Source organism: Carassius auratus, unplaced genomic scaffold (genome assembly GCF_003368295.1).
Source record: "Carassius auratus strain Wakin unplaced genomic scaffold, ASM336829v1 scaf_tig00216830, whole genome shotgun sequence".
NCBI classification, from domain to species: Eukaryota; Metazoa; Chordata; class Actinopteri; order Cypriniformes; family Cyprinidae; genus Carassius; species Carassius auratus.
The window spans coordinates 286307-311911 of NW_020528754.1; the positions used below are offsets into that span (position 1 = coordinate 286307).

At 40.0% G+C, this 25605-nt stretch overlaps 1 pseudogene; it reads left to right on the top strand.

The window, feature by feature from the left end:
- LOC113099010 (zinc finger protein basonuclin-2-like) overlaps nucleotides 1-25605 on the top strand; it is a 233811-nt pseudogene that overhangs the window by 125558 nt on the left and 82648 nt on the right.

A 25605-nucleotide genomic window follows, 5' to 3' on the forward strand; every position in this document is an offset into this window, starting at 1 on the left:
TTTGCTCAGGGCTTGCCAAGTCAGCTTCAGGCACATCAAAGGTTCACTGCATGGAATCAAGGTGATTTCACCAAACCAATCTCCCCTTCAACCCCCTGTCTGAAGCATCTTCCCACCCACCCAAAATATGAGGCCAGCTGCAGAAGTTAAATTAAAGTTAAATTATTAGTTAAATTATATCAAGTTACACTTTCTAAAAATAAGTAATGTTGCAGCACATTATTTTAAGAAAATAATAATAATAGATAACTACACTGAAGCTTATAAAGGTGCAATATCTTTTCTAAAATATTTAGGCCTATTTATCAATTATTTATTCATTTTCTGAACAGTATTTTTTTTTTTTAAATGATTGTGACAGTATTAAACATGAACATATAAATTGACACTAAATACACTATTTGATGACTATTTGATGGGAAAAAAAAGTTTGTTGCAAGAAAAGCTGTGCTGCTTTATAAACCACTGATCTACTGTAAACTACTTTTAAAAGTTTAATTTTGCTGATTTTAGTTAATTGTTCCTAAACATTGGAGACAACAAGATTACATTCTCACCACAATTACAGTTTTTTGTTGTTGTTTGTTTGTTTGTTTGTTTGTTTTTTTCAACTTACAAAAACTTTACTTCTCACACAGTTTCTGAAACCTGACACTCAAACACCACAACCACAAAAATCGGCAACATCCAATTTGTAAACTTCCAATCACAATGTGCTATAGATGGAGCAATTAAGTATTTTTTTCGCCTATATAAATTGATTCAACCCCAATTTCTTCCTCATCAGCTTTTCCCACGTTTTACATTTACATTTATTAATTTAGCAGACGCTTTAATCCAAAGCGACTTACAGATGAAGACAGTGGAAATAATCAAAAACAACAAAAAGAGCAATGATATATAAGTGCTATAACAAGTCTCAATTAGGATAACACAGTACACGTAGCATGGGATTTTAAATAATATAATAAATAAAAAGAAAACAGAATAAAAAAGAAAAAAAAGAATAGAGCAAGCTAGTTAAGGGTCTTTACACATACACACACATATACAATTGAATAATAAATGAAAAGAAAATAGAATACAAAAAGATTAGAAAGGTAGTTAGAAAGGTGGAAGAAATTAGAAAGGTGGAAGAGATGTGTTTTAAGTCGATTCTTGAAGATGGCTAAGGACTCAGCTGCTCGGATTGAGTTGGGGAGGTCATTCCACCAGGAGGGAACCTTTAATTTAAAAGTCCGTAAAAGTGACTTTGTGCTTCTTTGGGATGGCACAATCAAGCGACGTTCACTTGCAAAACGCAAGCTTCTAGAGGGCACATAAGTCTGAAGTAACAAATTTAGGTAAATGGGTGCAGAGATGGTCCATCATCCAGGAAGAAATGTCTGTTAGACAAGCTGAGATGCGAATAGCTACCGTCGGATCATCAGGATGGAATGAGAGGTAGAGTTGAGTGTCATCAGCATAGCAGTGGTATGAAAAGCTGAATGACAGAACCTAATGATACCATGTAGACAGAGAAGAGAAGTGGTCCAAGAACTGAGCCCTGAGGCACCCCAGTAGTTAGATGTTAAGACTTGGACACCTCACCTCTTCAAGATACTTTGAAGGACCTATCTGATAGGTAAGACTCAAACCATTGAAGTGTGGTTCCTGAGAGGCCATTTGCCAGTAGGGTTGATAGGAGGATCTGGTGGTTAACCGAGTCAAAAGCAGCGGACAGATCAAGCAGGATAAGTACTGAAGACTTGGATTCTGCTCTTGCCAGTCTTAGAGCTTCAACAACTGAGAGCAAGGCCGTCTCAGTTGAATGTCCACTTTTGAAACCAGATTGGTTGCTGTCAAGGAGATTGTTGTGTGTGAGAAATGTAGATACTTGTTTGAACACAGCTCGTTCAAGTGTTTTTGCAATGAAAGGAAGAAGGGAAACTGGTCTGTAGTTCTCTAAAAGAGATGGGTTGAGTTTGGGTTTCTTAAGTAGTGGAGTTATACGTGCCTGTCTAAATGATGAGGGAAAAACACCAGTGTGAAGGGAAGTGTTGATGATGTGAGTGAGTGCAGGTACAACTGCAGAAGAAATGGCTTGAAGGAGATGGGATGGAATTGGATCAATAAGGATGTAAATAAGTGTAAGTTTGCTGGTGATAAGAGCTTGACTGATTGTGGTGTGGAAAATTGTGCACTAATGTGTTTAATTTTATTAATGAAAAACGTTGCAAAGTCGTCAGCTATTAGAGATGAAGCAGGAGGGGGAGGAGGAGGACAAAGAAGTGAGGAACATGTTTTAAAAAGCATGCTAGAGTTAGATGATTTGTTAATTTTGTTATGGTAGTATGTCATTTTAACAGTGGAGACATTAGCAGAGAAAGAAGATAGGAGTGACTGATACACAATAAGGTCAGTAGTATTTTTGGACTTGCGCCACACCCTTTCAGCAGCTCTAAGCTTAGAACGGTGTTTGCATAGAACATCAGATAACCAAAGGACAGAAGCGGTGTTACGGGCTGGCCTGGAAGATAAGGGGCAAACAGTGTCTAAACAAGATGTAAGAGTGGAGCAGAAAGTATCAGTAGCACTGTTCGCGTCCAAAGATGCAAACAGTTTAGGGGAAGGAAGTGAAGATGAAACCATAGCAGATAGCCGGGAGGGTGAAAGTGTCACGGAAAAGAAGACTGGATGCAAATGCAAGTTAATATCTCTTTTAATAGAGCTTCCCACCAGATAAAGTCAGATGTTCATGAAATGACAAGACAAATAAGCAGCAGGAGAGATGGCTACACAGGGACCTTGATGGGCGATGGTGTCCGTGGTGTCCGTGGTGAAGTGATGAACGAGGAATTCCAGAACGAATATCCACAGGAACGGACTGGCAACAGGAAACAGCGACGAGAAATCCAGAGCAGGAACAACAACACGAGAGACACGAACAAACACCAGGACTCCAACCAACGATCTGACAAACATGAGACGAAAGACAAGGCGTTAATATAGGCAAGATGTAATAAGCCGCAGCTGCCGCTGATCAGTAATCAGTGGGCGACGCCCACACGGAACAATCAGGTGATACACCCCGCAACCTACACACAGACAACAAGATGACACCATATATCTATGAACCCTGACAGAAAGTGTGTGTAGGTTACGCCAAAAGATGACATGTGGAGGGGTAAGTGATGTGTCAGGGACCATGTTGAGGTTAAGAGTGAGGAGGAAGTGATCCGACGTGTGCAGTGGAGTAACCAGAACATGATCAGTAGAGCAGTGTCGTGTATAAATAAAGTCCAGTTGGTTGCCTGATTTGTGAGTAGCAGTAGTTGACACTCGGTTGAGATCAAAAGAGGCAAGCAGAGAGTGGAAATCAGCAAACAGAGGTTTATCTAGATGGATGTTGAAATCTCCAAGCATAACTAGGGGAGTACCATCCTCAGAAAAGGTTGAGAGCAACACATCTAATTCATCTAAAAAGTTACCCAGTGGTCCTGGGGGTCGATAGACAACTACAAAATGTATTTTAAAAGGGTAGGTAACAGTAACTGAATGAGATTCAAAGGAGCTGTTGATACCCAAAGATGGTAAAGGATTAAATTTCCAATCATTAGAGATGAGCAGACCAGTACCTCCACCTCTTCCAGTCAAACAGGGGGAGTGGGAAAATGAGAAATTATTGGAGAGTGCTGCAGGTGTAGCAGTGTCCTCTGGTTTGATCCAAGTCTCTGTTAGGGCCATGAGATGAAGCTTTGAATGACTAATAATAGAAGTAATGAAATCGGCTTTGTTTACAGCAGACTGGCAATTCCAGAGACCAATAGAAAAAGAAAGTAGTGTATTAGCAGATAGGCAAAGTGTGCAGGTTGTTAAGATTGCGCTGTCTACATTGTGTGATGTGTGGTTTGCGAGTGGTAGTGATAGTAGGGATCTGGAAACACATAGTAAGATTTGGTTATAAACAAAAAACAACTGAAACTGAGAAATTAAACAAGGAGAAAAAAAAAGATTAATCAAAACAATACTTATATTCCCTGTCTGTGTCCCTGCTCTGTGGAGTCGCACGGTAGAGTCGATGGTCTTTACACTCTACGGTCTTCACACGAGGAGGGCTTAACTGGAGGGCTGCCGCGACCGCTCCCGCAGTATACTAATCTTTTTTAAACCCGACAAAACGGAAATTGAATTCAGCTGAATGCACTTTACTGTTTATCACAACAAAGGACTAAGCAAGCGCACAACACTGACAACGTATGCGATAGAGAACAAGACCAAACGCAGCACGTCTCAACACAGTAAACAAACAAGTGTTACCTAGCAACGCCAACTGCGCTAAACACTGAGACAAGAAATAAATACACTTACGATCTGCTTTTAACTCCCGCTGATTTAACTGCTTCTCACAAAGGGTATTTCTTTACACACTCTTGGCTGGTGCTTGAACGCACTTTACTGTTTATCACAACAAAGGACTAAGCAAGCGCACAACACTGACAACGTATGCGATAGAGTACGAGACCAACGTCTCACGTTTTCATAGCAGATTTATCAAGAATAGGCATTCTCTGTGGTGAGTGATGCGGGCCAAAGACCCAGGCAGGAGGAGAAGAGAGTAGGCTAGTTGAATCAGTAAAGTGCTTGATAGGGACTCACAACGGAGGCAGGAATCTAACCTATCCTAATGTGTGCATGCGCTATGAGTATTGAATACGTTGATACTTTTTAATAAAACGTAAATTTATCCCCACAATTGTTTGACCAAGTCAATCAAGTCTGTTCATAAAGGTTTCCATGGGGCAATGCGAACAAAGCTAGATTTAAGTAAAATATTACACAATATTGTCAGACCTGACAGTTTAATCTCATCCAAAACAAGTTGTGATATAAGTGTGATACTTACGCTATATACATAAACTACCAGTCAACATTTTTTGAACAGTAGGCCTAAGATCCAATAGAAATATCCAGGTCAGGCATTTATCTGAAATAATAAAAGCTTTTTTAACATTATACATATACTGTACCATTCAAAAGCTTGGAGTGAGTATAATTTTTATTTTTGGGGAAATTATAGAAATTAATACTTTTATTTAGCAAGGATGCTTTAAATTGATCAAAAGATTTCAATAGAAACTGATTTATCTATTCATCAAAGAAACCTGAAAAAAATTATACTCTGCTGTTTTCAACATAATAATAATAATAATAATAATAATAATAATAAGCAAATCAGAATATTTGAATGATTTCTGAAGGATCATTTGACTGGAGTAATGGTGCTAAAAATTCAGCTTTGAAATCACAGGAATAAATAAATTTTTAAATATATCCAAACAGAAAACAGATATTTTAAATACTAAAAATATTTCACATTATTACTGCTTTTGCTGTTTTTTTTTTGTTTTTTTTTGTTTTTTGATCAAATAAATTCAGGATTGGTGAGCAGAAGATAATTCTTTAAAAATATATATATAAAAATACCTTACTGTTCAAAAACTTCTGACTGGTATAGTGTATATATATATATACACATTTATATCATATTATCAACATATTATCGCTTAAACATATACATATATGTGACATTTTGCATTTTGTGTGTGGAGTTCTTGGATTTATATGTAAAGTTAAAAAAAATAAAAAACAGATTGTAAGATTTGGTCAGTTGCAACAGTTTTGAGATGAACTGATCTTATAGATTTTTACATTCTTCCACATGTAGGGAGCCATCTCACCTCAGTAGTCATTATTTCTATACTTGTGTGTAAATGCATTTCTAAAGAAGTAAGGAGGTTAACATGCAGGTTCATGCATGGTGAAGTCCAGGCATATCCCTGGAGAGGGTGTGTCTCACAGTTTGGGAGATCACTGGTCCCTATCAGCATCACACAGTCAAGCTTTGGATCTGGCCTTCATTTGCAGGGCGGTGTCAGATAATTTTGAATGCAGGTGCTGAGGGGGTGCTTTATCACTGACAGGTGGAGCTGAGCAATTAATGGTAAATATAACAAAAACATGTTTTATATAATAAAATCGCTATATATGTGCATTTCATGTGTTCTAAGGAGTGTGGGAGTATTATTGCGCTTAACCCTTACATAGGTACATTGTGTACAAAAAATTATATGTCAAAAGAAAATGTCATAAAAAATTTGAGGCTTGGGAGCACAAAGTTAAGTTTGTTCTAATTTTAAAGAAGACCCATGGCAGATTATTGTTAAAAAAAAAAAAAAAAAAAAAAAAAAAAAAACTATCTATAATATGCAGAAGCAGAAAACAGGAATCGAGTATTTGCTTTATAGGCCAAAACTGAAAAAATGTCACCATGTGGTAAAAATAACATTTTAAAGCCTTGCCAACAAAATGAATGCCTATTAACAAAAATTTCACAATTTTAGTTAAATGGCACTGTGACTAAAAATAGCTTTAATGGGTTACGCCCCGCCTTTCTGAAACGCATGGATTTTTTACAAAGCTTATCGTTATGAAAAGTGCTGATTGGCCCAAATGGGTCTGGCTGCAGACTTGCACTTGCACTCTCAGAATTGCATTCTCAGACTTGCACTCTCAGACACTTGCACTTACGCTAGTGACATCACTTGCAGTCTTTATTTTTTATTTTATTGATTTTTATTGTTTTATTTTTATTTTTTGTTTGAATTTCCCAACATTTTTTAACAGTAGCCAGGTGACGAAGACAAGAAAAAATAAACGAAATTATAATGTCACTTGCAATCGCTACTTGCACTCTCTGTTACCTGTGACACTTGCAATCGACACAAATCGTGCTTGTTGCCATTGGAGACAAGAAGCTGTGGTGGTGAATAAACGCAACGTGCAAAGTTTCACGTTAAGCATTTTTGCATATAGAATAAACAGTCTACAACTCGATTACATCACTATCTTTGTCCATTAAGCTACATTATGTGTTTTATTTATAATGATTTTCTATAGGGAGGAAAACGTTTAATGTACAATTTAACGAACTGCGTTCTGTACTCGTCTGTTTGCCTGTATGGAGTTGATCCTTTTAAAATCACTTAATGCATTTCATAATGCACGTTCATATTTGCTGGTCTGTATATATGTTGAGTCAGCAACAAGACATATAGGCTAGACCTACTGAATTGTCTTTATCATCTTAATCTGTTATTATGCCACATTAAGCGTTTGCATTGTGTTCATAGCCATCTGCTAGCCTTGTAGTACATTAAATAATAACTATTTTGAATTTGGTTTTTTAATTGAACTTAACGTATCCTAATACATTATGCCATATTAAGTGTTAGTTTTTTTCTACAGGAGGAGTAAGAGCCAGTAAGATGAAAATTCTAAGCTTCCTATCAAGATTCAAGATTCAAGATTTTTATTCGTCACATACAAAATTATATATAGCATATATAACCAGCAGTGAAATGTGAGTCAGGTCCGCTCCATGGACAGTGCAATTATTAAAGAAAACAACACAGATGAAAATATACATAAATAAAGCTATGTAAGAATGAAATAAAAGTAAACAATAAAAATATAAGAATAAAATATAAAAAATGTATATTGTAGAATTAAATATAGAACGCAAAATAATGTGCATGAGTGTAAACTGTAGTCTTAAATATTAAGATGTACAGGGATGTACAATGTGCATATATGCATTTTACTGTAGTCTTAAATATTAAGATACCCAGGAATGTACAAGAAGCAAATGTGCAAAACAGGGCGACACTGTCAGTGTGTCTATGTGAGGTAGTGAATATAGTAAAAAGATAAAGTGAACATTAAGTGGAGGCATGAGGATGTTAAGAAGCTGGTTTAGAGTTTAAGAGCCTGATGGCCTGGGGGAAGAAACTCCTCCTGAGTCTCTCAGTTTTTGCCATCAGGCTACGGAAGCGCTTACCAGATGGCAGCAAAGTGAAAATATGATTGCTGGGGTGGGTGGAGTCTTTGATGATTTTTGCAGCTCTACTTCTGCAGCGTTTGAGGTAGATGTCCTGCAGAGAGGGGAGAGCAGACCCTGAAATGCGCTCAGCTAAGCGCACAACTCTCTGCAGGGCTTTGCAGTCTTGACTGGAGCTGTTCCCATACCACACTGAGATACACTGAGTCAATACGCTTTCTATAGCCCCAGAATAGAAAGTTTTCAGGATTGCTGGTGAGACCCTGAATTTCCTCAGCTGTCGCAGATGGTACAGTCTTTGCCTGGCTTTATTAACCTGTGTTTGAATGTGAGTAGTCCAAGTGAGGTCCTCCGAGATGTTTACACCAAGGTACTTGAAGCTGCTCACCCTCTCCACAGGGATCCCGCTGATCATAAGAGGAGTATAGGGCTGCTGCTGTCTCTTCCTGAAGTCCACAATCAGCTCTTTAGTTTTGCTCACATTCAGAGAGAGACAGTTGTCCTGGCACCATGATGTCAATTTCTCTATCTCATCCAAGTATGCGGTCTCATTATTGTTGTGAATGAGGCCCAGAACCACAGTATCATCAGCAAATTTGATAATGGATGTGGAGCTGTGCGAAGACACGCAGTCATGTGTGTAGAGAGAGTAGAGCAGGTGACTCATGACACAGCCCTGCAGGGCTCCTACGTTCAGGGTGATGGAGCTGGAGGTGTACTGGCCTAGTTTCACCACTTGAGGTCTGCCGGTGAGGAAATCAAGGATCCAGTCGCAGAGTGAAGAATTCAGTCCGAGGTCTATGAGTTTGGAAGCTAGCTTTATGGGGACTATAGTATTAAAAGCTGAGCTATAGTCAATAAATAGCAGCCTTACATAGTTCCTGTTATTGCTGTCGATGTGTGTGAGAGAAGAGTGCAGGATGTGAGAGATGGCATCATCTGTGGATCTGTTTGGGCGATAAGCAAACTGAAGAGGGTCCAAAGTATCTGGGATGGAGGAGCAGATGACGTTTTTAACCAGTCCCTCAAAGACCTTCATGACTATTGATGTGAGGGCAACTGGACGATAGTCATTCAGACAAGAGGGTTTATTGTTTTTAGGCACAGGGATGATGACCGATTTTTTGAGTGAGGTGGGAACCACCGATGTAGCAAGAGACTCGTTAAAAATGGATGTAAACAAACCAGCGAGCTGATCAGCGCAGGACTGCAGAACATGGCCAGAAATCCCATCAGGTCCAGCTGCTTTCCTTACATTCACTCTCTTTAGTGCCCTCCGAACCTCGTCCTCTGACACGGTGATCGCATGATGATCGCTGCTCTGACTGCTGCTTCCTGACGCGCTGATCGGCAGACTCGCACTGCTTCGATTGCTTTCGAAGCAGCCGTAGAAAGTGTTTAGCTCGTCAGCCAGCGACGGATCTGCAGAGGATTTATTTCCAAAGTCACAGATGGTCCTTAGTCCTTGCCACATGCGTCGGGAGTCATTTAGCTGGAAATGTGACTCTATGCGTTCCCTGTGTCTGTGTTTGGCGGCTCTTACTGCGCGCCGGAGAGCATAGCACGATGCTTTGTACTCGCTCATGTTTCCCGATAGAAGACCGGCGTTGTAAGCAGCAGTGCGTTTGTTTACTGCTGCACGGATTGATCTGTCCACCCATGGTTTCTGATTTGAGAATGTCCTTATATTTATTGTATCCATAGCTTGTTCGGCTAGCGTGTTTACAAAGCTTAACGCTACATCCGTGAACTCGCTGACGTCAGATGAACTTGCGCGAAACATGTCCCAGTCTACGTCATCAAGAGCCGGCTGTAACGTTGCTTCTGATTGGTCGGACCATCGCGTCACCACCCTCTTCACCGGGGGATCTTGAACGAGCCGTTGTTTATATTCCGGTGTGAGGAAAATGGCGGCATCACTGTTTATAAGTCCTGTACAACAGGTTTAAATCCATGCAAGGTTAAAAAACATTGTCATTTTGTCAAAATATCATTTTAAAATTACCTCAATTCTCAGAGATCCCCAAACGGTTTGCGCGAAGCTTTTCAAAAGATTAAGTTTCCTTAAACCCCACCTTTCGGTAGCATACTGTGTTCTGATTGGTCAACTGACAGTCAGTTTTGATTGGTTCACTGTAAAAAATGAATCATGGGTCTTGTAATTTTCATCAAAAAAATTAAGGTGATAATTAAAAATAATGTGTGGATTTCATTAAAGAAATTGTGATTCAGTGTTGTATAGAAAATAATGAGGACTTTTTACTAATAAAACCAAGAGATGCGTTTCCTCAATTTGTTTTAGGAGACTAAAGCAGGTTTGGTGCTTGAATTGGGGAACTGATTAAACTAAAATAATTAAGGAAAGAAGGCTGCCTATTTAATTTAAGTGAATTAGCTCAATTTTGCAGTTTTATTTTAGAGGTGATTGTTAGTTCCCAGCATGCTTTGCATATGGCTGGATATGGAGAGTAAATTTTGAAATTAAATGCTACTTAATGTTTTTGAGTGAAGGGAGCCATCTATTAATGTTTAATGTTCAGTTACATTTGACATTTGTAAGAGTTTCTGTAACATCGAAGTTTCAATTGCACAATCAATTTTACCACTGTGCAGAAAAGTAGAGCTTGTAGTTATGGATACTACTCTTCTAAGCCATTAAACATTGTTTAATGAGCAGTAGCCTTGCTAGTGTAGTACTTTCCAGCATTTCTCAAGTATTTTCCTATTTGAGCTGATTGGCTGTATACAGTCTTGTAAATGTATAAAATACAAACAGATCTCATTTAAAATCACAGACTTTTGAGAATAAACTTAAAATAAATGAGCACATTTCCCTAATTATATAAAATTTATTGTGCCATAGACTAAATAATTTAGTAATTTTTACTTAATTTATTTGGGTAAATTTCACAAAAAAAAAACAACCTTAAAATCTACTCAAATATAATACGTCTAATATTGTTACCATATTTTTTTTAAGCAGATAGCATGTAATATTTTTTACAGTGGGTTGTTCCGCATGTACGTGTTGTAAAATGAAACGCCCATAGCTCACCTTCGGATGTTTTTAGATAGGGTATTATCACTAGGGCTGCTCCGATCATGATCGGACGATCGTTAATGCGCATTTCGTCAGTAAAGCCGGTTCTCTAATCAGCGGTAAATTCCATAAGGTGCGTGATTTCACATAGAGCCGTTGTTAACTGAGAAGATGCCAAATCCACGTTCATTTCCAGCGTTTATTTGCGCCATCTTCTCAGTTAACAACAGCTCGGTGTAGTAACAGCTGGTCTATGTGAAATCACGCACCTGAAGGAATTTACCGCTTTGCAGTGGTTTAATTCATATCTTAGAGACAGGTCTTTTTTCTGTAGAGTTAGGTAAGTTTTCTTCATCTGTTGCTCCTATTATCTGTGGAGTGCCTCAAGGAACCATTTTAGGGCCACTCCTTTTTAATTTATATATGCGACATTTGGGAGACATTATTAGGAGACACAATGTTTCATTTCATTTATATGCTGATGATACCCAGCTGTACATACCATTGAAAGCTGGTGATACCATTCAACCCTTATTGGCCTGCCTAGGAGATATCAAGAAATGGCTTTCCAATAGCTTTCTTAAACTTAATGAAAATAAAACGGAAGTAATTGTCTTTGGCCCTCCTAAGTTGAGAAGGGTTCTCATCAATGAGCTTGGCAAGCATTTCCCCTCAGTCTCCTCCCAGGTCAGAAATCTTGGTGTCATTCTTGACTCTGAGCTTTGTTTAACTAAACAAATTAATACAGTTGTCAAGAACAGTTTTTATCAGTTACGGATCATCTCGAGACTGAAATCATTTTTAACTTTTAATGACCTGGAGAAAGAGACTACTGTAATTTATTATATTTGGGTCTTCCTCAGTCATCCATTGCACGCTTGCAGATGGTGCACAATGCTGCTGCAAGGCTGTTGACCGGGGCAAAGAAAACAGATCACATTACACCAGTTTTAGCCTCTCTTCATTTTAAAATATTATTGTTTGTTTTTAAAGCTCTTAATGGTCAAGCCCCATCTCATCTCTCAGATCATCTTTTTCCTGTTTCGTCCTCCAGATCTCTAAGATCTCTAAGATCTTCTGATTTAGTTGTCCCTCGTTCATGCTTAAAAACGAAGGGTGATAGGGCTTTTTCTATTGCGGCCCCTTGTCTCTGGAACCAACTTCCACTGGACATTCGCCTTGCACCATCTATTACACCTTTTAAAATGAAGTTGAAAACATATTTTTATTCCCAGGCATTTTAAATTGAATTTTATCTATGTTCCATTGTTTTACTGTATAATCTGTTTTTGTTCTGTTTATTTTATGTTTATCTTTGACTATGTTCAGCGCTTTGGTCAGCTTTCCTGTGATAAATGTGCTATATAAATAAACTTTACTTACTTACTTACTAGTTAGAGAACCGACGAGACAAGATACTGATGAGATGCGCGATCTGCCGATCGTGATCGGAGCAGCCCTAATTATTACAGTACATAAATACCATGGCATCTATTTTGCCTTATCAATATGAGCCAGAATCTGAAGAGGAAACAGACGAAGTCATTTAATCGTTTCATACTCATGTAAGCACGTACATAGCCAAACTGAGCACACAACTTCACAGTAAACAATGTGTTAGCATTAACATATAGTGCTAGCGCGACATACTGATAAGACGCTCGGGAGAAAACAAACACATAACTTCATAATCTACAGGTTGTGATTCGGAGATGCTTGTTGGTCCAAATAAAGTTGGTAATGAATCCTCTTTTACGGCCAAACGCTTTGAAAATTCCTCCTTGAACTCACCGAGATTAGAAAAGCAGTCATCAGTGAAATGTTGTGAAGACAGCAAAAGGGATTTGTTGTACTGCTCTGGTATTGTGGTAAAAAATGAATTTTAGCCATTGGTTCTTCTGATCTTCATTCTTTGGCAGTGAAAATAAAACAAACTTGCCTTTACAATTAAAAACAAAAATCTCCTCAACATGATGCTATCACACCAACTACTAACCAGAGTTTTGTTTCAGATCAGAGTTTTGTTTCTCCCAAGACGGTAGGCAGAGATTATTATGTAAAGTGTTCTAGTGACGTACATAGAGATGGGCAAAAGATTTGAAATCTATAACGACTCGTTTCAGCGATTCAGAGTCGACTCCTTACTTTAGAAGCCAATAACTTTATAAATCGTGTACTTTTTGGTTTAATTACTTTGCACATTGTTTACACTGATGGACAGCTACATCGTACACTGTAATACATCTAACTTTTGATTTCCCATCTGTGTGGCTCTTTAACGAAAATACTTTGTGCATTGCGTTCAAATTCTGCTGTCCTGTGGCCACGGTCCAGGCTTGTCTTTTTCTTGCAGGACCCTGTACGTTATAGTACTAAATTAGTTTTAATCGTTTAATCACCACCACAGCGTCTTGTCTCCATTGGCAACATGCACGATTTGTGTTGATTGCAAGTGACGTCACAGTTAGCGGAGAGTGCAAGTAGCGATTGCAAGTGACATTGTAATTTAGTTTCTTTTTTCTTGTCTTCACCACCTGGCTCCTGTTGTAAAATGTTGATAGATTCAAACAAAAAGTTATAAATAAATAGAACAAAATAAAACCAATAAAGATGTCAAATGACATCGCTAGCAGAAGTACAAGTGACTGAGAGTGCAAGTCTGAGAATGCAAGTCTGAGATTGCAAGTGCAAGTCTGCAGCCAGACCCTTCTCGATTGGCCAGTTATCCATTGCATTGTGATTGGCTGAATACTTAAAGCATGTGATGGAAATGTTACACCCCTTAACATACTATGGTGCCGTCTCCAAAGGGAAAAGAAAACATTAAATCGCCTAATATGACCCAAAATTAAATTAAAATTAATTTAATTAATTACATTTTGTACAAACACACATTAAGAAACGTGATATACAAGACATACAAACGTTTTGTCTTTCTGGGATCATACCAGCACCCAAAAGACAACAATTGCTGGTCAAAAAGCACACCAGCATCTCAAGCTGATCCCAGCATGCAAAACATACATTATGCCTGTCCACAAGCACACCTGCTAATCATGCTGGTGACCAGCAAACCAGTAACCAGCATCCAATGCTGGTCGCAGCATGAAAAACGTACCTTATGCTTGTGACCAGATAATGCTGGATTTTTCAGCAGGGATGTCAAGACCTTATTTGTTCACTAATTATTTTTTTTACCCCTTACTTTGCAATATCACACATGAAAACAGATGTAAGGGCAATTGCTGTCTGTCTCTGTACCCCTGTATATGGTATAATGAATTTAAGTTCTGCGTATAGTTTTTCGTTCTGGGTCTCCACAATGCTAAGAGAGCCTTTTTTATGTATCATGATATTTCAATATTTATGAGTCATTTATAAGTGTATAGTGCCTTCCTTCATAAATTCTGTCTGATAAAGAGAAATAAAGATTTGCAATGTTATGAGGATGAGTTAATGGTGAAAGAATTTTCTTTGTCCAGTGAACTTTCCCATTGAGGCTTTTACCTAGTTTAACTGTTTCATTTAAACTGATGAAGACTGGTCAGAATTTGGTAAAACCATAATAGCAGCTGCTGTTGTGCTTCCCTTTATGTTAATGATAAATTGCGACTTAAGATAAGTTATTTAGTAAATGAAACCAAGTTTAGACTTTTAACAAAAATAAAGTCTCTGAGTGGAGTTTTATCATGATCTCCTAGGCCAGCGTCTGAACTACAGATTTGGCTTTTAGGGACTGTGTCTCTTGTCTCTAGTGTTGCTGCATAACTAATCGGGGTCAGGTTAAGTGGGGACTGTCGGTGATGTTCACTATTTTTCAAAAGGTTGTGAGGCGTTTTAATTAGCATTTCATACTTAGATTAATCCTTATATATATACAGTATTGTTCAAAATAATAGCAGTACAATGTGACTAACCAGAATAATCAAGGTTTTTCGTATATTTTTTTTATTGCTACGTGGCAAACAAGTTACCAGTAGGTTCAGTAGATTCTCAGAAAACAAATGAGACCCAGCATTCATGATATGCACGCTCTTAAGGCTGTGCAATTGGGCAATTAGTTGAATTAGTTGAAAGGGGTGTGTTCAAAAAAATAGCAGTGTGGCATTCAATCACTGAGGTCATCAATTTTGTGAAGAAACAGGTGTGAATCAGGTGGCCCTATTTAAGGATGAAGCCAACACTTGTTGAACATGCATTTGAAAGCTGAGGAAAATGGGTCGTTCAAGACATTGTTCAGAAGAACAGCGTACTTTGATTAAAAAGTTGATTAGAGAGGGGAAAACCTATAAAGAGGTGCAAAAAATGATAGGCTGTTCAGCTAAAATGATCTCCAATGCCTTAAAATGGAGAGCAAAACCAGAGAGACGTGGAAGAAAACGGAAGACAACCATCAAAATGGATAGAAGAATAACCAGAATGGCAAAGGCTCAGCCAATGATCACCTCCAGGATGATCAAAGACAGTCTGGAGTTACCTGTAAGTACTGTGACAGTTAGAAGACGTCTGTGTGACACTAATCTATTTTCAAGAATCCCCCGCAAAGTCCCTCTGTTAAAAAAAAGGCATGTGCAGAAGAGGTTACAATTTGCCAAAGAACACATCAACTGGCCTAAAGAGAAATGGAGGAACATTTTGTGGACTGATGAGAGTAAAATTGTTCTTTTTGGGTCCAAGGGCCACAGGCAGTTTGTGAGACGACCCCCAAACTCTGAATTCAAGCCACAGTGAAGACAGTGAAGCATGGAGGTGCAAGCATCATGATATGGGCATGTTTCTCCTACTATGGTGTTGGGCCTATTTATCGCATACCAGGGATCATGGATCAGTTTGCATATGTTAAAATACTTGAAGAGGTCATGTTGCCCTATGCTGAAGAGGACATGCCCTTGGAATGGTTGTTTCAACAAGACAATGACCCAAAACACACTAGTAAACGGGCAAAGTCTTGGTTCCAAACCAACAAAATTAATGTTATGGAGTGGCCAGCCCAATCTCCAGACCTTAATCCAATTGAGAACTTGTGGGGTGATATCAAAAATGCTGTTTCTGAAGCAAAACCAAGAAATGTGAATGAATTGTGGAATGTTGTTAAAGAATCATGGAGTGGAATAACAGCTGAGAGGTGCCACAAGTTGGTTGACTCCATGCCACACAGATGTCAAGCAGTTTTAAAAAACTGTGGTCATACAACTAAATATTAGTTTAGTGATTCACAGGATTGCTAAATCCCAGAAGAAAAAAAAATGTTTGTACAAAATAGTTTTGAGTTTGTACAGTCAAAGGTAGACACTGCTATTTTTTTGAACACACCCCTTTCAACTAATTGCCCAATTGCACAGCCTTAAGAGCGTGCATATCATGAATGCTGGGTCTTGTTTGTTTTCTGACAATCTACTGAACCTACTGGTAACTTGTTTGCCACGTAGCAATAAAAAATATACTAAAAACCTTGATTATTCTGGTTAGTCACATTGTACTGCTATTATTTTGAACAATACTGTATATATATATATATATATATATATATATATATATATATAGCATTTTTGTATGTAATTTTGTGCTTGTATTCAGTTTGGAAGGAAATTGCTGGCGGGGCAGAAATGACTGTCATTGTTTAGGGAAAGGAAAATTTTATTTTCTTCATGGTCAGCAACACTATGGATAGTGGGAATTCAAAGATCTTTTTCTTAAAGTTGCTGGGTAAGACTAGTTATGTAATAATGCATTTTTAAGCACTAATACTTTACCATCATTGAGAAAATGAAAAAGTGACACTGGTTGTAAGGGAAATACAGAATTCAATTGCAGGTAACAAAAAGTTTATTATGCCCTCACTGGGCAAAAAGGCAAAACAAAGGATCACACCAAGAGCACATCAACAGGAACCAATCCTAGCATCACCCATGACGCAGCGTCAAAGTCGCACCAATCTGAGCATCATTGGGGACACAGTCGCAGGCCCACAGAACTCCCCGAATATGAATGTTTAACATGCAGAGAGCAGCTGGAGTAAAGTATCGGGGTCCCAACAGAAAGGAATTGCCAGGGCCAGAAACAGGACCAGTAAAGTCTGGCAGGATGACAACCCTTGGACCCTTAAACAACATAACACGGCAGGGCTAGGCAAACAAGACAAGACGATCAACAGAAAAGCACTGCATGATGTACAATGGTCTGATAAAAGAGGGAGCATGAGAGGAACTAAAATAGGGGAGAGCTAATGAGGAAAGAGTGGCTACAGATGTGACAGAACACAATTAAGGATAACTAGTGGGGGGGGGGGGGCACCGCACTGACAGCAGAAGACATGAGCTACCAAAACAAAATCCATGTGCTCAGAAACGAGGCACACAGACACCAAGACAAAAACACTGCAACTCAGACTTAAGTCATGACAGTACCCCTCAAGCAGCAACCAGGAGGGGCTCACCTCATTGCTGGCAGAAGTCCTCAATCAGAATCTGGTCAAGAATATCTGGAGCTGGAATCCAAATCCTCTCCTTAGGACCGTAGCCCTCCCAGTCCACCAGATACTGGAAACCCGACCACTGCATCTAATGCCCAAAAGCTTTCTCACAGTGTAAACTGGAGTACCATTCACTAGACAAAGGTGGGGTGGGAAGGGGGTACAGGGGAAGAAACAACAGGATTAAGGGGGAATCTTAACACAGGTTAAACCTTGAACACGTGAAAGACTGGGTGAACCCGACCAAGAGTGGGAGGAAGCTTGAGCCGCATTGCCACCGTACTCAGGACCTTGTTGATGTGACATGGCCCAATAAACATGGGTGCCAGCTTACGAGAAGGCACCCTGAGAGGCAGGTCCTTGGTGGAAAACCATACCTTCTGACCACAAACATACTGGGGAGACGGAGTCCGGTGACGGTCGGCCGCCATCTTGGTCCATCTAAAAGCCCAGGCCAAGGCCTCCTCAGCCCTCCTCCAGGTGCATCGACACCTACGTATAAAGACCAAGGCAGATGGGACCGCGGCTATGGGTTCCTGTGCAGAGAAAAGAGGCGGTTGATAACCAATGGAACATTGAGAAGGAGACAAACCCATAGACGCAACCGGAAGGGAATTGTGGGCATATTCAACCCGCGACAACTGCTGACTCCAGCAGCTTGGACTCTTTGATGCTAGACAGCGGAGAGCATGCTCGAGATCCTGGTTGGCTCGCTCTGCCTGCCCTTTTGTCTGAGGGTAGAAACCTGAAGACAGACTCGTAGAGGCCCCGATCTGTCTACAGAACTCTTTCCAAAACCGGGAGATTAATTGTGGTCCTCTGTCGGAGACCACATCAACTGGAAGACCATGGATCCAGAAGACATGGTCCACGACCACCTGAGCGGTCCCCTTGGCGGAGGGGAGTTTTGGTAAGGGGATGAAATGGGTCGCCTTGGAGAAGCGGTCAACCACCATCAGAATAATGGTGTTATCTCTCGACTGGGGGTGGCCAGTGATGTAATCAGGGGCCAGATGTGACCATGGACCAGAGGGAATGGGTAAAGGCTGTAACAGACCAACAGGAGACAAACAGAGCAAGCCAACACAAACTGCCTGACATCTTGGACCATGGATGGCCACCAAAATCGCTGACAGATTAAAGGCAGCGATCTCTGAACCCCCGGATGACAGGCTACTCTGGACTCATGACCCCACCAAAGGACCTTTGGACGCAGGGTAGCTGGCACAAACAACTGATCTCCTGGACACCCCCTTGGGACTTCCACACCCCACAAGGCCTCACCCACCCATCGCATGACATCCCAAGAAAGGGACCCCACCACCACCTCTCTGGAGAGAATGGTCCTGGGACCCACCTCCTCCCCAGGAGCCTCAAACAAACATGAAAGGGTGTCAGGTTTAACATTCTTGGAGCATGGCCAATACGAGAGGGAGAAGTTAAATCGCCCAAAAAAGAGTGTCCAGTGGGCCTGGTGAACAATCAACCTCTTGGTAGAACAGATACACTCTAAATTCTTGTGATCCATCCAGACCAAGAAGGGCCACGTTGCTCCCTTCAACCAGTGGAACCCCCCCCCCCCCCCCCCAAAGCCAGCTCCCTGTTACCTATGTCAAAATTTAGCTCAGCAGGGCTCAGACGGAGAGAAAAGAAGGCACAAAGATGCACCTTCCCATCCTTGGGGGACAGCTGGGACAGGACTGCGCCTACCCCGACAGAGGACTCCACCTTAGCAATGAATTGCCATTCCCGATCTGGGATACAAAGAACAGGAGCAGAGATGAAACGGGACTTGAGAACATCAAAGTCCTCCTGAGCCTGTACATTCCATCTGAACAGTACCTTAGGGGAGGTGAGTGCGGTTAAGGGTGCAGCAACCAGGCTAAAGTTCCTGATGAATCGCCTATAGAAGTTGGCGAACCCCAAGAACTGCTGCATTACCTTCCATGAGTCAAGGGTTGGCCACTTGACCACGCGCTTACCTTAGCGTGATCAGCCTTGATCCCCTCCATTGAGATAATATTCCCCAAAAACGAAACAGACTTGACATGGAACACGCACTTCTCCACCTTGACGTACAGCTGGTTCTTCAGTAGCCATTGTAGCACCTGATAGACATGCTGAGTGTGGACCTGCAATGAGGGAGAGACGATAAGAATATCATCAAGGTACACAAAGACAAATCTGTTCACTCTGTCTCTCAACACATCGTTCACTACGGCCTGGAAGACAGCCGGCGCATGCATTAGTGAGCCCAAAGGTAATACCCTGTATTCAAAGTGTCCTGTCGGGGTGTTGAATGCTCTCTTCCACTCATCCCCCCTCATGTATATGGATCAAATAGTAGGCATTATGGAGGTCTAGTTTTGTAAGGACCTTGGCTCCCTGTAGCAACTCAAAGGCTGACAACATCAAAGGCAGAGGATACCCGTATCTCATAGTGATGTTATTGAGGCCACCGGTAGTCAATGCAGGGTCGCAGGGAGCCATCTTTCTTCTTAACAAAGAAGAACCCAGAACCCAGCACCAGCGTGAAGAGGGCAGGATGAGGCCGGCATTTAAGGATTCCTGAATATATTTGTCCATGGCCTCTCTTTCAGGACCGGATAGGGAATACAAACGACCCTTGGGCGGAGAAGTGCCTGGGAGGAGATTGATGGCACAGTCATACGGCCGATGAGGAGGCAAGGACATGGCCTGGGACTTAGTGAAGACCTGACAAAGATCACGGTACCCCTCCGGGAACCTGGCAAGATCACCCTCCTCAACCTGAAAAACAGAAGACATGGAGGAGACAAGGCAGCACCCAGACAAGGCTCAAGATATGATTGGCTCCAAGAGAACACAGAATTGCCAGACCAATCCAGATAAGGGTTGTGCTGCACCAGCAATGGGTGCCATAGGACAATGGGAGAACCTGAGGAATCTAGGAGGTACAGCTCAATTACCTCACAGTGATTGCCAGAGACAACTAAACTTACGGAAAGAGTGGAGTGGGTGATGGAAGAGATGAGGAGACCATTAAGGGAGTGGACAGATATAGGAGAAGGAAGTGGAATGGCAGGAATATCCTGTCGTGCCACAACAGAGGCATCCAGGAAGTGATATGGGGGAGTTGAGATAAGGAGTGACACCCACTAGGGTTCCCCAGACTACTGATGGGCTCCTGTTTAATAAAGGGCAATGGATATCCCGATGTCCTGCCTTCCCGCAGTAAAGGCAAAGGCCCCGAATCAAAAGGATTGAGCAGTCCACCGCTGACTTGGACGTTGAAGGCACCCTTCCACACGGTGGGCCAGCTTCACAAGGGTGTCAAAACTCTGAGGCAACTCGTGAGTAATGATCTCATCCTGGATGTCTTCATCCAATCCCTCCCGAAACCTTGCACACAGCACCGCCTCGTTCCAGTCACAGGTGGCCGCCAGAGTTCTGAACTGGATAGAGTAATCCATAACTGAATGTCTGCCCTGGCTAGGGCTGGGATACCGAACTTCGATGCCTTTATGGTATCGAACGAAAAACTTCAATACTATGAGTATCGGAAAAATATTTATCTTTCGGTGCCAAATTTCCGTTCCAAAAGCCAAGCGGCTGTTATTTTTTATTTATTTATTTATTTTTATTTTTTTGCCAGGCGGCTGTGTCTGTGTGAGCTTGTAGCATACGTGCATGTAAGGACCTAAATTCGCAGTGATTGGCTGTCCACCACCACGTGATGTGACGGGGAGGATTTCTGAAGATACTCGTAGTCACAGAACACAATTGCAGTTGTTTTTTCTCAAAACGTTTCCGTTTTACAATGCCAAAGAGGTCTAAAGTGTGGCTACACTTTATAAAAGTGGATGCCGAGTCAGCAAAGTGCAACATATGCGATAAGAGAAAAAGCCGGTGTTAATGAAGCATTTGTTTGGATGAGTGTTTTGCCATCCCTCCATGTTTAGTTTGGTCTACTCCATTGCGTATCTTGAAACACACCCCCTTTCACGCCGTCTAAAAAACAGAGAGACAGAGAAAGATTAATCCGTTACAGCGAATTTCTCTAAGCAGCAGGCCACTGTATACGTTCACTTAAAACATAACCGACTGTGTTTACGAGAATACTTGCAGAGACAATTATTTTGATATAATTTTGTGTGTATGTGTTCATTTAGAAGTTACGATATGCGAAAGATGAATTCAATCTCTGTACGCGCATTGTCTGAAATGCTGCTCACAGCACGTGCTTCAAATGAGTGAGCGCAAGCTCCGAACGCGCGTGAATTGTTTAAAACGCTTGAATCAGCAATGTTTAGAAACAAGTGCAAATGATCAGCTATGATCCGTTTCACCCCTTCAGGCTAGTGAACAACCTGAATCAAGTGGGGCGTGGGGCTAACGATTTAGCGAGCCCTGCACCTCAGATCTATCCAGTTTGTGAAACACTGCTTTCCACACTGGTTTGGTTAAACAAAATAAATTATTATTTTAAAAGATTGACTCAAAAGAATCATCGGTTCACTAATCGGATCCTGAACTTGTATTACCGAACTAAAGATTATCGATTATTGAACATCTCGAATGAAAAAAGGCTTCAAGTTAATCTGTAAAGCACATAAAGCTATAGTTTGAGTTTATAAACTTCTATTTCATGCATGATTCGTATGGATCTGCTTACTGAATGCAAAGTGTAAGTTCTAGAAGAATGAACAGCTGCTGTTTTTTTTTTTTTTTTCTCGGAGGATCAGTTAAAATCCCCAAACTGTTTACTTAAATATTAAATTAATAAATGACATCAAAACAGGGGCATTTGCGTGGGCTGCTGTAGGCCAGAAAGTCCAGGGCAACTTTTTGGTCCCAGTCCATCCCTGAATGGTGCACCCCTATCCAAAAAGCACAACAAGTTGTATTAATAATGTTATCCTGAGTGAAAACACACAAAATGACTTATTTTCAATATAAAAGTAATTCTGGCTGGATTTTTTTTTTTTTTTTATAACAGTCTTGGACATGTCAAAGATTAGTAGCAACATTGGCTTTGATGCATTTTTATTGTTTGTGCAGCATTAGATTTGAATATTTTCTCCCTAATTTGTTGTTGGTGGCTGTTTTTGCCCCATTGACTTCCATTATAACGACATTTTTTGATTGCAAAACCATGACACCATATAATCATGCATTCTTGATTGTTTGTGGTTTTCCCTTTTGGGAAGAGGTAAAATTTGTTATTTTTACAGTTGATCACTAGGTGGGACCATTAACCCTTAAGATAGGCCTGTGTAAAATAGGCTTAGTTTCTGACTTGTATATGGAGTTATATGGAGTATAACAGCAAATTATAGTGTCTGTGTGTGTGAGAGATTCTTGATTGATGGTGGTTTTCCCTGTTGGGAAGAGGTAACATTTGTTATTTTTTACAGTTGATCACTAGGTGGGACCATTAACCCTTTAGATAGGCCTGTGCAAAAAAAGCTTAGTTTCTGACTTGTATGTGAAGCTATATGGAGTATAACAGCATATTATATTGTGTGTGTATGTGTGTGTGTGTGTGTGTGTGTGAGAAAGAGAGAGAGAGAGAGTGTGTGAGAGAGACCTTTGCGCACTTAACTTGATGTATTTCAGAAAATCAAAATGAACACCTCAGCTCTCAGAACTACATGTAGTATTTGTACAAAAGTGTATTTGAAAAATAGCGATTTTCATGCACATCTCATTAGTAAAAATTCTAATTATATATTATAATATTATAAGATTATAAGTACATCTCCAGCACATGCTCCTGCCCACTTGCTTCTAAAAACTAGTCCAATTGCGTTTCCAGGAGGGCAGCGTGCACTCAGCTGCTGTCGAATCACAACACATGAACTGCTGGCACAATCAGAACTCATTAAGTATTTCTGAAGAAGGGACTTTATAGAACAAGGAAGTCATCAACCCGTTTTTGTGACAGTGAAAACAGCGGTATACAGATAGGTGAATTGTCTGAAAAAAACTGTTTTTTTTACACGTGAAACATTAACACGTTACATTGCACACTGTAAACAAAATCAAAGCTTTAAAAAAGCATGAAAAACACTAGTATTCTATCACATTGTGAGTTTATATTAGCACCTTTTGTTGTTTTCCCGTGGTAACTGATAGAGCGTTTGGACATGGAAGCGCTGCTACGTGACGTCAAATTTAACAATAGGCCTGTGCAAAAAAAAAAAAAAAGGCTTAGTTTCTGGCTTGTATATGAAGTTAAATGGAGTATAACAGCAAATTATAGTGTGTGTGTGTGTGTGTGTGTGTGTGTGTGAGAGAGAGAGAGAGAGGTTTGAGGTTTAAGGATACTTTTATTCCATGTTTAACAATTTACAAATCTCACCATTATTACGTCATCTTTAAACAATCTTTCAATTATTAAAAAAATAAGACCAACTCTCCATCATGATCAACACCACAAAGAACATTTCCAACAGACCATTTTTCAGTGAAAGCCTGGAGATTATTGATTAATTTATAATAAACATACATAATTCTGAGGCAGGCTTCTAACATTCCTCGAAAAACCTCATGAACCTCTTTTGACCCTTTGTTCTGAATTTAATTTTTCCTGGAAAGCCATATAGAAAGTTTAGCCACTCCAAAAACAAAATTCATCAAAACTTGTTTTTGTTTTTCCTTTACAGAATACTTTGGTCCAAAAATAAATAAAGGAAAATAAAAACATTACCCCCAATTTAAACAACACTGTTTTAACAAATTAAATAACACCCCCAATCTCCCACAACCACAAAACAAATGCACCAAAGTTTCATCTTGAACACAAAACGGACAATCAACTTGATTAGGATCTAAATGGGCTACATGTTTATTAGTGGCTATAGCCCCATGTACTATTCTCCATTGAAGATCTCCTGTCCGTTTATCAATTGGCATCTTGTACAAAGATCTCCAACACCCTTTCACTGAATGATCAGGACCAAAAAAGTCAAACCACCTTGTTGATTTCATTCCTTCAAAAGATCTGCTATGGAGTACTTTCACACACATCATATAAGTTTCCTTTTTACAGAGCTCTTCAAAAGAACTAGTATGTACATTTGTAAAAGAAAGAAAACCATCTTCTAAGTCAATCCGTTCACTCACAGCTGGAAAAATATTAAGACATGGGAAAATATACTCACACCCATCTTCCCACTGATTAACCATATCATGATCTTCAGCAAACTCTCTTAATGACTGTGGCAATGATTCACAAACATCTACCACAATCCTTTTCATCAATCTTTCGGATCTTATGTTTGCCAAATGTCCTAATTCAACAAGAGATGACTGCATGGCTTTTAAAAGATGACCTAGCTTTGTACAACCAGCCTCTCTAAGTGCTGAACGCAGGCTACTAGAATTTAAAATACTTACACAAAAGAATTCATTATAAAATAATGGCTCTTCAAAGATCCACATACCAGGTAGAGCACCTGAATCTCTGGAAACTCTCAAAATTTGCCACGCCTGCAAAACTGAATCATAAAAATAAGTTAAACCTGTGATTTGTACCTCTTCAAGTTTCAGCAGAAAAAAAATGTTTACTATAACCCAACCTCCCTACCTTCTGTAAAAGCAATTTTGCAGTTTCATGCCATCTCAATCCATTTTCATATAAAAATCTTTGTGCAGTTTTAAGTCTAAAAGCCACTATTCGAGAAGATAAATCAACAAGCCCCTGACCTCCCTCACAAAGTGGGAGATATAGAGCAGCAGCCCTAATCCAATGATACCCTGACCAAAAAAAATCCAGAATTACCTTCTGCAAACTTGTAATCAATGCCTTTGGTGGATTTAAAACCATAACTTTATGCCAAAGCATGGAAGCAATCAAATTATTGATTACTAAAACACGTCCTCTGTACGACATCTGGGGAAGCAACCATCTCCATTTAGAAATTTTTGCACACACCTTTTCCATTACCCCCTCCCAATTATTTTCTTGAAATTGTTGTGTGCCAAGGAAAACACCCAAAATTTTTATCCCATCACTTCCCCACTTCAAACCACCAGGTAAAACTGGTATCTCTTCCTCTTTCCACTGTCCCACTTTTAATGTTTCACTTTTATCCCAGTTAACTTTTGATGAGGAAGCCTTCTCATAACACTTCAAAGCATCAACCATTGAATGTATATCTTTTTCGTTTTTGACAAAAAATATTAATATCATCTGCATACGCAGATACAACTAAAGGTGAATCAGTTATA